Raw genomic sequence first — 11,160 nt, forward strand, 5'->3', positions numbered from 1 at the left:
ATCCCCGTCCCCATCCCCATCCCGTCCCCATCCCGTCCCCATCCCCGTCCCCATCCCATCCCCATCCCCATCCTGTCCCCATCCCATCCCCATCCCCGTCCCCATCCCCGTCCCCATCCCCATCCCATCCCATCCCCATCCCATTCCCATCCCCTCTGACCACTCTGCACCAGCCCCCCCAGCCACCACAGCTCCCGCCCGGAGCGCAGGGACCAGCAGGATCGGGCCGGGGCAGTTTGTTGCAGCAGCCACTCTGGTGTGTTTTGAGCAGAAAAAAGTGTCTGGAACCATGTTCCTCTTCCTAGTTCAGCGTATGCTAAGTGCTGACCTATAGCCTTTGGGTGTTGTTTTTCTGTTTTCCTCTTTTTTTTTTTTTTTTTTTTCACAAAAGAGTAGGGTCTCCTGTGCAGTTTCCCACAGACATTCCTGCCTGCTCTGGCTTTAGCAGGGAGGCCCAGCACAAAGCCCCCTTGTCCCGCTGCGGGCGAGGGCCCACACGCGCAGGCTGGCGGCTGGCCCTGTCCCCTGTCCCCCCGCTGTGCCCTCCTCCTGCTGGCGCCGGCGGGACCGTGCTGAAATACCAGGAACCTGCACCCGACCGCCTCCTGACGTCCTGCAAGCAAAGCACAGCTGCCAGCAGCACCCGGCACAGCTCCAGGCTGGACTGTTTCTTTACTAGTGTAATTAAAATAAAAAAGAATCTAAATGACCTTATACTGATTCAATACCTCACCTGTTGTTACATTTTCTGAGATCCCTTTCAGATATTCACGCAAAGAAGGGAAGCGAGGGGGTCATTTTCACCAGGATTCAGTTTCTGAGGGCACAAAGTGCCTTTTGCTCACCTGCTTCTGCACGTGACCCCGGCAGGAGCCATCGGAGCTCACGTTGCTTGTTGTCCCCAGTGCCTGGATACGCCTCCCCAAAACGAGGGACTGCAATTTGCAGCGGCTGTGTGAAAACGCACAAAGGGCAGCAAAGGTGCCCGCAGGGGGACAGAAAGGCAGGGTGGGGTCCATGCTCCTGTCCCATGCTCTGGCCGTGCTCTGCGTGGTCCTGACATGGCTCTGCAGGCCGTGGGAGACGAGGGCTCCCTGCAGCTTCCACCCAGGTGTGGCTGCCACCGGGGGCTGCAAGCGGTGCCCCAGGAGCCGGGGTCCCACTTGGGCAGTGGCTGTGATCGTTGGGCTGGTCCCTGCGGCCCTGCCGAGGCCGTGTGCTTGCCCCCCAGCAGCTCCTCGCAAGGTCCTGCCCTGCAGAGGGGTTCCCTGCTCTGAGAAAAACCCACGGAGGTGGTAGCAGCCTGCTCCAGCAGAGAGGCCGTGTTCACCGGGGCTGGGAAGCCTCCCGGGGAGGGAACACGTGCCCTGATAGCAGAGCGAGGTTTTTACATGTTTTAGAGGAGATTTTTAAACATCCTCAGAACAATCTGGGCTAAGAAGCAAATGCAGAAGAGAAATTGTGGAGAGACACAGTCCTGCCGGGGACAGCGTGAGCGTGACCTTACAGAGGCATGTGGAGAGCGGCAGCGGGAGCAGCGCGGGGATATTGTTTTTCAGGCCCGTGTCACCAAGGGCTTGGCAGCCACAGAAAACACTTGAAATGGCAATGGGATGACATTAACTCACTTTCCCAATCCACACATGCACATGGCAACCTGGGGAGTAGGAAAGAACTTACAGAGGGATTTCTCAGCCCCGCGAGGCACGGGGTCACGGGCCAGGCCCCCCTGCTCGGGAACGCTGCCTCCGGTCCCCGCTCACCCGCGGCGAGGTGCGCCTCCTGCACGTGTGGAGGGGGGCAGCCTGCTCGTGGGCAGCAAACCCGGGCGGTGAGGATGCATTCTGTGAAAAAGCACAAGTTTTGCTTCCTGGTGTGGTTTTCCACAAGAGCTGCAGAGTGCCAGGTGCCCAGGTGGCTGACCTGCCCCCACGCAACGGAGGCTGTCCGTCGGCGTGGAAACAGTGGTTGGCACCTTGTGTAATTAGGCTTACTGTTGGAAGAGGATCAAACCAAGATCTGAACAGGTTTCAGAAACACCCAAAATGCTTATATCTACAACAAAATACATCTGGAATTGTTGTAATTGATGATAACACAGAAAAATAACACGATAAGCTGTAGCTAATCCTAGGCAGACCATGATACAACATCAAGGGCAGATTACTTCTGGTGCTCGGAAACACCGGGTGAAGCACCTGGCAGTGGCTGCTGTCAGGGACGGGAAGCTGGACCAAGACGGATTTTGCATATTTCAGTCTCCAGTTTTCTGAATGATGCTGGCTGTCATCGGGAATGCACAAGCGTGACTGCTGCCTTGCAGGATGCCAGCTGCCTCTGCGTCACGGCAGGTTGCGGAGCAGAGACGAGGGCGGATGGGGAGAGGCAAAGGAAAGTTAAAGTCAGCACCGAGGAGGACCCGAACGCTCAAACTGAGCCGGGCCAGACGCCAACGCCAGTTATCACTGACGGCCTCTGAATAATGAGTCTGTGCTATACTTAGCTCTTTGCTAGGAAGAGACAAAATCATCCCATGACTAAACACAGCTAAATCTCTGCAGTAGTCATGGCCCATAAATTGACGACAAATTGACAAAAGGGAAAGATGCTCAACTATGAGAAAGAGAGATTTTGGGCTTCCTGTTGACTCACCAGCAGTGTGTATCAGGACAAAACGATCCCCAAAGAGGTGTCACTGGACTATGGCTTCGACAAAAATAGCTGCTGGCTGAAATAATGTCAGTAAAATTTAGGAATTAGTAATCATTTCTTAACCAAGCAGAGCTCTTCTTCTGACATGATGCTGCAGATGAAGCCAGACTTCCCGTCTCCTTTGAGTTCATCTTTATTTGTCTGTAAGGTCAGGAGTTTATTGGGATCACTGAGGACAGGGAAGGAAAGATGTATTGGGCCATCTGCGGAGAGCTGTCGTTCCTAGTGCCTCACTCTGTGATTTAAAATGTCTCAGCAGTACACATCTCTCAGGGCAGATCAGTGCTTTCTAAGATGGATTTTGCCAGGTCCAACTGTGTGTTTTTATCCCTCACTGATGTGCCTGCTGCTCATATTGCCTCAGCCGTGACTTTGAAGAAGGCAGCAGCTCTCCTGCCCTCTGACTTTTGCATCTGGATAATTAAAGCCAGGTCCTCAGCGCCCCTTCCCGCACCCTGATGGGCACCTCGGAGAGCCATCGTCTCCTGGAGCTGAGACCTGCCTGGACGTGGGGAGAATGAAAAAAGCAGAGAGCCCATCGGGTGCTGAAGTGTGGCCGTGAGCTGCCCAGACAAGACGCACGTCCCCACGGCTGCTGCAGGTGGGGGATGGCCCGGAGCCTGCCCTGTGTCCCCTCCCTCGCCACCCACCGCTGCGGCACATCGGGAGCATGGGCACAGACCTTGGCAGGATCCAGCCCTGGCACGAGAGGAGTGGGGGACTTCAGAGACCAGACCCGTATGGAGCAGACTGTAAAGGCTGCAGGAGAACAGCGGTGGTGGGGGAGCAGAAGGACCTTTCTTAAGGATTTCTCAATTTCTTCAGGAATCCCACATGGAGGAAAGGGCCAAATTTCTGCCCGGAATTTATGCTGACCTGTTTTGTGGCGAAGAAATAAAAAATGTTGCTGCAGAAAGAGGAACGAAGCCTTGCAGCTTCTGAAGCTGGATTTTTGTATGTTAACCAGAAGGTTGGTGCCACTGGGCTGCCAGACGACCCTGACAAACAATCCTCACAGAGCAGTCAACACTGCTGCTGTCCCACGGGCAGATTCACGGTGATACTGCTAATATAAAGTTGCTGCTTGATTTACTCCTTGACTGATGCAAGTGAAAATTTGGCCCAGAGACAACAGAAATGGACAACGACCATAAATACTCGGGATGCCACGAACTAGTTCCAGTTAGAGAACGCACTGGGATGGGCTGGTGTTGCAGCTTCCGTGGCACTGTGCAAGCTGCTTGAGTCTTTTGCCTCTTAGAGAACAGTTTGTGTGCTGCAAACCAAGAAGCCAGTGCTATGGTTAAAGGGATTACTTCAAACTATGCTATGTTTTCTAGTGAGAGAATTTGTGGTATTACATTCTTGGCTAATTTTCAATTTTTCTCTTTTGTACAAACATAAAGGGATAAATGAGGTAGAAAGTACTGTTCTACAGCTGGTTTTGGTTAAGTTTTTGCCCCTCTTCCATGAACATAGTAGTAAAAATACAGATTTGGTTGAAATATTTTTGAAGAAATTTTCATTTCCTGGACGCTCAATCGGAACAAATTGATCAAAGGAGAAAGACAGAAAAATAACTGGAAGAGACTAATCAAGAAGACAGACAAATGACAATTAAAGCCAGGCAGCTCTTTTTCTGTTGTTCCTGTATGTATTGATTTTACCCGTGGTTATTTGTAAAGAGATGCATGATTGCAGCAGAGAGCAAATAAAAACCCTTCATTTTCAGCTTGAAGAAATATTTTGTGGCAACATAGTATGTTTTTTTCACTGGTTGTGATCAAATGAGTCATCTAGTTTATAGTCAAAAATAGATCCAGTAATGCAGATTAAAAAATAAAACGGCAATGCATGTGGTTACGGACACAGCTGTTGTGATATGGGTTTCCTAATTTGGCTATATTCATGCAAGGTTTTTCTTCCAAAGATTTACGCAGTCAGTTTCATCATCAAAAGATTATTTGTAGTGAGTAAAGCTCTTAAAATCATGTATCAGTCTAAGTCTCTGAATTCAGCCATACTAAAATCCATAAGAAAACGACATGTAGCATTTACAAAGAAAATGAATCACCCTTTTTGCCTTTTTACTTTGAATCCTCTAAGACTTTTTTTTGACTTTGTCTTTGCCAAGGGACTTGCACAAAGTTGCTCCAGTGCTGCTGGCACCCGCTGCTGGCACAGCCAGCCTGACCGCTGCGCCCAGGGAGCCACCGGGAGCACCCGGGGGGGCACCCGCTGTGTGCCCAGCCCCTGCCTCCTCCTGCGCCTGCTGGGGCCAAGCTCTGTGCTGTGCCCATGGATGGGATCCCCGGGACAGAGCTCTGGCTGAAGGCGTTACAGGGCTGCCACGCTGCATCCCCATTGCCCTGCCAGGCAGGAGTGCTGTGGCTGAGCCCAGGGTGCTGGTGGCTGCAACCTTTGTCTGGCTGGCTGTGCCACCAGGGAAGGGGTGTCTTTATCTCACCTGGTGTGAAGACAAATCCTGGGAAGGAGGAAACTGAATCTGGAGGGGACACAATCTCTTGAGAAAGCCGTGGGCGTACACAAAGAAGCTAGGAAATGTCCTAGTAAAGATGTTCCAGGGTGAAGAGTTGTTTTCAAGTGACGTATGTGGCTGTAAAGGGTCAGCGGATGGATGCAGGGGGCATTGGCTGCTCGTGTGGTGGGAAATGCCTGGAGAGGATGAGGGTGGCAAGAACAAGGCCAGTTGTTAGCGAAAATGACCATGGGAACCAGTGGTGGTGCCTGAGCCGTGTCGAGGCCCTCCTGGAGCAGGAGAGGTTTGGTCTGGGGCTGTAAATCTTCTAGCCCTCAAACGGCAGAGACCTACTGATCCAGCAGCCCTGCTTTCTTGTTGTGCACAGTAAGTACATGTAAATAAAGCAGCGGTCTGCTCCTTCAGTCCTGTGCCAAATGTCATCCCCCGTGTAAGTGTCTGTATCATACTGTGGAGCTGTTTTTATTTAAAGACCAAAATGTTATGTCATGTAGGCCTTTGCTATCAGAGTGAGAAATCTTACTAGTGCAAGAATATTAAACTAACAAAAGTAATTTTGAAGAATGCTGTAGTTAAGATACAAACACTAGAAAACTAGAACTAACCTTATCTGATGCTAGTCTTTACAGTCTGACATTGAGTTTTATGGAATAAATACTTTTTCATTTTGACTTTCTAAAGGTCACATCTGGGGATGGGACAACTCAGGAATCTCAAAAAAACAAACAAACAAACAAAAAGAAACCTCAAAGCAAAGATTTCTCCTCTACAAAGTACCTTCCCAATCAAAAAACAAACCCACAGGTCTCTCTTCCAGCTCCAACTTCAAACCCTCTTTTGAAAGAATTTAAGGTTGGCTTTTAACAAAACATGCACTAGTGCCTGCCAGCCCCACTGAATGCATCCCTGCACCCTAAGACAAGCAAAGGACGAAGCACTTCTCTCGGTATCATTTATGAGGAGAATGCTAGTTTTCATGGCTGAGTTATGACTGTTTTCCCACTTTCTTATTTTTTGGTTGCCACTCACAGTGTGTAACCCAAGACGCCTCACTTACCGAATATGTGTGTAATCACAGGCACTGTTTGGAAAGGTCTGCTTCTGCGGGATAACGTGCTGCCACTTAAATCCGTACCACAGCGTTCCAGTAATTCCTTTTAAAAGGCCACCATTATCACCCCCATTATTCATTGCAGAAGGACCCATTGTAGTTTGATAGTAGGTGTCCTGTTTTCTTAAATTAATGATATGCTGCACAACTGCTAGCATATATTTAAGTTGCCATTTACTATAGTAATAAATATTAATCAGCCTCTAAAACAAGAAGTATACCATTGTTGGAAAGAAGTAAAAGAAAATTTTATGTTACCCTAGGCTGTCTTGTTTCTGCAGGGACACAAGAAAAATGGTGTTTATCATTTGGTATTTCAATAGAAAAACACTGTAGGGCCTTTCTAAATCCATCTAGCTTAACTGGTATTCTACAAGTTCAAAAAACAGTACAGATTTAAAAGAAAGCATTTATTTCCATATAGTTTTTCAAGTATTTCCAGCTAGTTTTTCAAATGCACTTACAAGTTGATTCCACGCACCACTTAAAAATGAAAGGCATCGCTGTACCATATGGGTTGTTTCCAAGCAATGGCAGAAAAAGTCACAAATGTAAGAGTTTCCATTATTTACTCAAATGGCTGTAAGAGCACCAAACAGCCCAGAAGGATTTCAATTCAAGTATGAGGTTACATGTCTAAAAAGTGAGCCTCGCTTGCTGTTCATGGCTCTTCATTTATCGTTCTTCAGGTGTGGAAGCTAGTAGAAACTTATTTGTGAAGAGCAGGACTGTAACCAGATGTTTACACTGGCACATTCAGTGACTCCAGAGGAGCAGGCAGATACTCAGGTTGTAATCTGACAGATGAGGGCAGCATGCAGCCAGCTTTACAGAGAGAAGTTTTGATTTCCTCCAGAGCCAGTGGCACAACTGGAGCACGCAGGGTTGATTCAGCTATGATCTCTGAAGTCTCCGAGTTCAAAAGTTTCTCTGATTTTTCCATGTGTATCATGTGTATCCATGTCTTGTCCAAATTAATTTGAAGGGCAAAGAATTGAGCAAGTCCTGCTTACAGTAACCGGGAAATTCTGCATCAGGGCTGCAAAGGCTGGGTCTCACGCCATAGTGACAAAGCAATATTTTCCATCAGAAAGGCTTTTGTACTTCTGGTAGCACTAATTCTACCTGTTAATCAATAACTTCTTTTGTTTAACTAATGTTTAGCCAAAAATGACAAAGAACTGCCCGTGGCCATACCTGGAGATCTGACACACTGAAAACTCCTCTTAAACCTGCTACGATCGTTTATGGGCTGGCATAGGCAAAGATCTGCTCTGCGTGGAAGGAAAGGAGCAGGCCTTTTTCCCCTTGACTTGGTTTTGGTATGAAATTTGGAATCAACTTGCTGGTATGAACTTCGTTTGTTTCCAAAGCCAGCTATGTGAGCCCTTGTTGTGGCAACTGCAGTGTATGGACACCTTTGGTGGGCATCTTTATGAAGCTGGGGGACTGAGTGCCATGCACGGACCTAAGTGCTTCATTAGGCAAATAAAGTGCCTTTCACAACCTGGCTGAAATAAAAAGGAGCAGCTTAGGTTAGCAGCCCTTTTTATCCCTAACAGTGAATTCCCTTCCTTTTCCCCGTTCATTTTGGAGTAGATCATTCATGTTCCGCTAATGCAGCGTAGGATTTATGCCTGTGATTTAGTAGGTACGAGCCACCTACTCCTGTCTCAAACACTTCGCCAAAAGTCTGGCATGCAACCCCCTCTGACATTACATGGACATTCTGCGAATTTGTCTCCATTCATCCATTAGTTCTGTGTTAATCTTGTTTATTGCCTCGTTGTTACTCTTTAAAAAATGCCGGCTCATTCGTCTTGTAGAGGCTCCCACTCAGATGCTGTCTGCTAATTTGATTTAAGGCGCTGTAACTCTTTAGAGCTGTCACTGGAAAATATGCCTTCTTTTGGCTCAGGGCTGCTGTAAGGAGCTCATGGTCGGCATCGGCATCAGGATGGACGGGTTGTTAAAACACATCTCTGTCCAAAGTGAGTCTGGACAAGAGAAGCGCATCCGAAATGACACGTCCCAGTGAGAGCCCTCACATTTTCAGCCAGGTTTGGCCAGCTGCTGTGGTGACACACTGGCAACAGGGGCACAGACTCTTTCCCTGGTCCCACAGCAGTGGTGACAAAAGCACAGAAGGCTGCAGGAGGTGACATTAACCCTGAGGTTTTGCAGCTGCAGAGCAGTGTCCAGGCCGGGTGTGGGATTCTGCTGAGCTGTTGACCTACTTCTCTCATGGGGACACCATTCCCTGCATCTTGGGCATCTCAAGGTGACCTCCCCGGTGGTTTCTTTGTGGGCAGGTTGCAAGCTGAGTGCAGTGTTTGTGCCTTCTGAGGAACACAGCACTGAAGTCCGTAGTTGTGGATAAGGCTGGGTGGGAGAGGATGTTTCAAGAGTTTAAAAGATAAAGTTACTTTTGTTCTCTGATTGGGTCTTTGAAACATCTCCCTCCTGGGAAATTAATATAAATGAGAGACATACTCTGGTTACTAACTAAATAGCACCAGTATATTAATATTTTAATTCTGTAAAGGAGGCTCAGCAAAATAAACAATGCCAAAATGTAGAGCTCAGTGATGTGCAAAATAGAAAGTCTCTTCTCATTTGCTTGAAGCAGCAATGATCTTGTTTCATTTAAGCTAGATAGCTTACCCTCAGAATGATTGTGCAGAACATTTTTCTGTGTATGCATCATGAATGGAGTTGAAATACTCTCAAATAATAGCAGTTGATCATAATATAATAGGAAAAATGAGAGAACGATGTTACAGCTTGAAGCATATCAGATGCTATGCAAACAGACTTAATGTGCTCTTCAGGCAGCGGCTCCACGACCATTAATACAGAGTCTGTGTCCTGTCACAGGACCCAGCATATAGATTTGATATAGAGCAAGGGTGAATGCACAGTTAAACTCCTGTTGTATTAGCCAGCGTGCACAAAATGATATTGATGTTGAATCAGGCTTTTCTACTGGATGTGAGATAACAGACAGTATCTGAGCTGTTATAGAGCTGGTGTGGCATAGAATTGGACCTGCAGAATGCATTTATAATCAGTGGGTGTACCATGTGCCCATGGCATTTTTATCAGGGATTAGGAATTCTAAAGATCCTTTTACGGAACTATCAAATGATGGCTGAGTTGCAATATGGAGGAGTGATATGCAAGTGATATTAAACTTGCATATGAAGTGCTGGGAAAATTTAATAAAGAATGAAAGAAAATGAATTGCTTGTGATGGTTGATTGTGACCACGGTGTGTGCAGCAATCACAACCTGCCATGCATACACGTTGAAAGTGTGATTTCAAAATGTGGCTACCAGTCACATGGGAAGCCGGATTTATGGCTCCCAGTTGCATAACAGCATGTGGAAATAAATCTATTTTAAGATCTGTCTAAGGAGATTCCCCAAACTTGTCATTATATAGATTTTATACAGCGCAGTTCCAGGAGAATTTGTCTATTAATCACCTAAACAACAGAGGAAACAGAGTGCTACATAAGCATTATGAAGAAAGATGATTTTGCAACTGATGCTCATTTGACTAAGAGTATGAAAATGCAGCCTGCAATCCACGTAAATGGATATTGGCATAAAAGAACATAAAGACAGATTAAATTGCTGTAGTTCCCAACAGGTGACAACAACTGATTAGCTCTATATAATACACCAGTAGGAAGGCAGAAAGGAAGGCAAGAGCAGAAGTCTGAAGGAAGGATGCTGAAGAGGCCAGTATGCAGGTAAATGGAGTTTGCCATTTCTAGCTGGACAAATTTCATTTTTACAATGATAAGGTAATAAAATAAATGGCTTTGCTAACCTTACCATTATACTTTGATCTACTGTCTGAGCATTATTCTAATGTTTATAGAGAAAAATATCTGCCTTCTAGTGAGTCCTGGTCTTTTTGGTTGAATTAGGTACCCAGTAAATGGTGATTACATTTAGGAGTATTCTTATATTATTAAATAACATAAAATGTGACCAGGGAACACATTAAGGCAGCAATATATGCTCTGTAAGTATTATTCTTATCTGCAAACAAAGTGACAATAGACAGTCTATCCTGTACTTAAATACTGGGGAAGGAAAGTAAGGCAGGATGCAACCGAAGGAAAAGCTTGAGCTGGAGCCCACGTGGTGACATGGGAGCCACCCGTGCCTTAATTTACACAGACTGGCTCCCTTTGCATGGCCAGAGCCGTGTTCGTGACGGAGGTCTCTGAGGATCTTCTCATGCTCAATGTGAGTTCATTCTGCAGCCTTTTTTTCAGCAGCAGCCCTAATACCATTGAGCCCTGTATTGTTGTGAAACCTGTGTCATCATCACACTGAGAGCTGTCTGCTTTGTGCAGCTTGGCTGGAACTGGCAGACAGATTAAAAAGTTGTTGCTGTGAGGAGGGAGGAGGAAGGGACAGGCAGAGACAGCACGGTCCCACACTCACACATGGACAGGTCTGCTGCTCGTGCTGGCCAGCCCTAAGCCCCCTGCTTGTTTCCACGCTGCTGGGACGGGGCTGGGGGCTGCCCTGACCTGGGCAAGGCGAGGACTGAGGGGGGGTGCATGGACCCAGCACCTCCCAGCCGGGGGGACGGCAGAACTCGGCCTGTGCCTCTGAGGGTCACTGGGTTCTGGTGTATTTAGAATTGCCATTTTATGAGAAGTAGAGAACTGTGCAATCAAATAATAATAAAAGAATGAAAGAAAGCTTGAGTGTAAGTTAGAGCTACCCAGGGATTTTTCTAATTCATTTTCTGGCCTCGGCTATGGTTTTATGCGTTTCTTTCCTTTAAGCAGTCAATAAAAACACTCCTTGC

Source organism: Aythya marila (assembly GCF_965140915.1).
Source record: "Aythya marila genome assembly, chromosome: 10".
In the NCBI taxonomy this organism is placed as follows: domain Eukaryota; kingdom Metazoa; phylum Chordata; class Aves; order Anseriformes; family Anatidae; genus Aythya; species Aythya marila.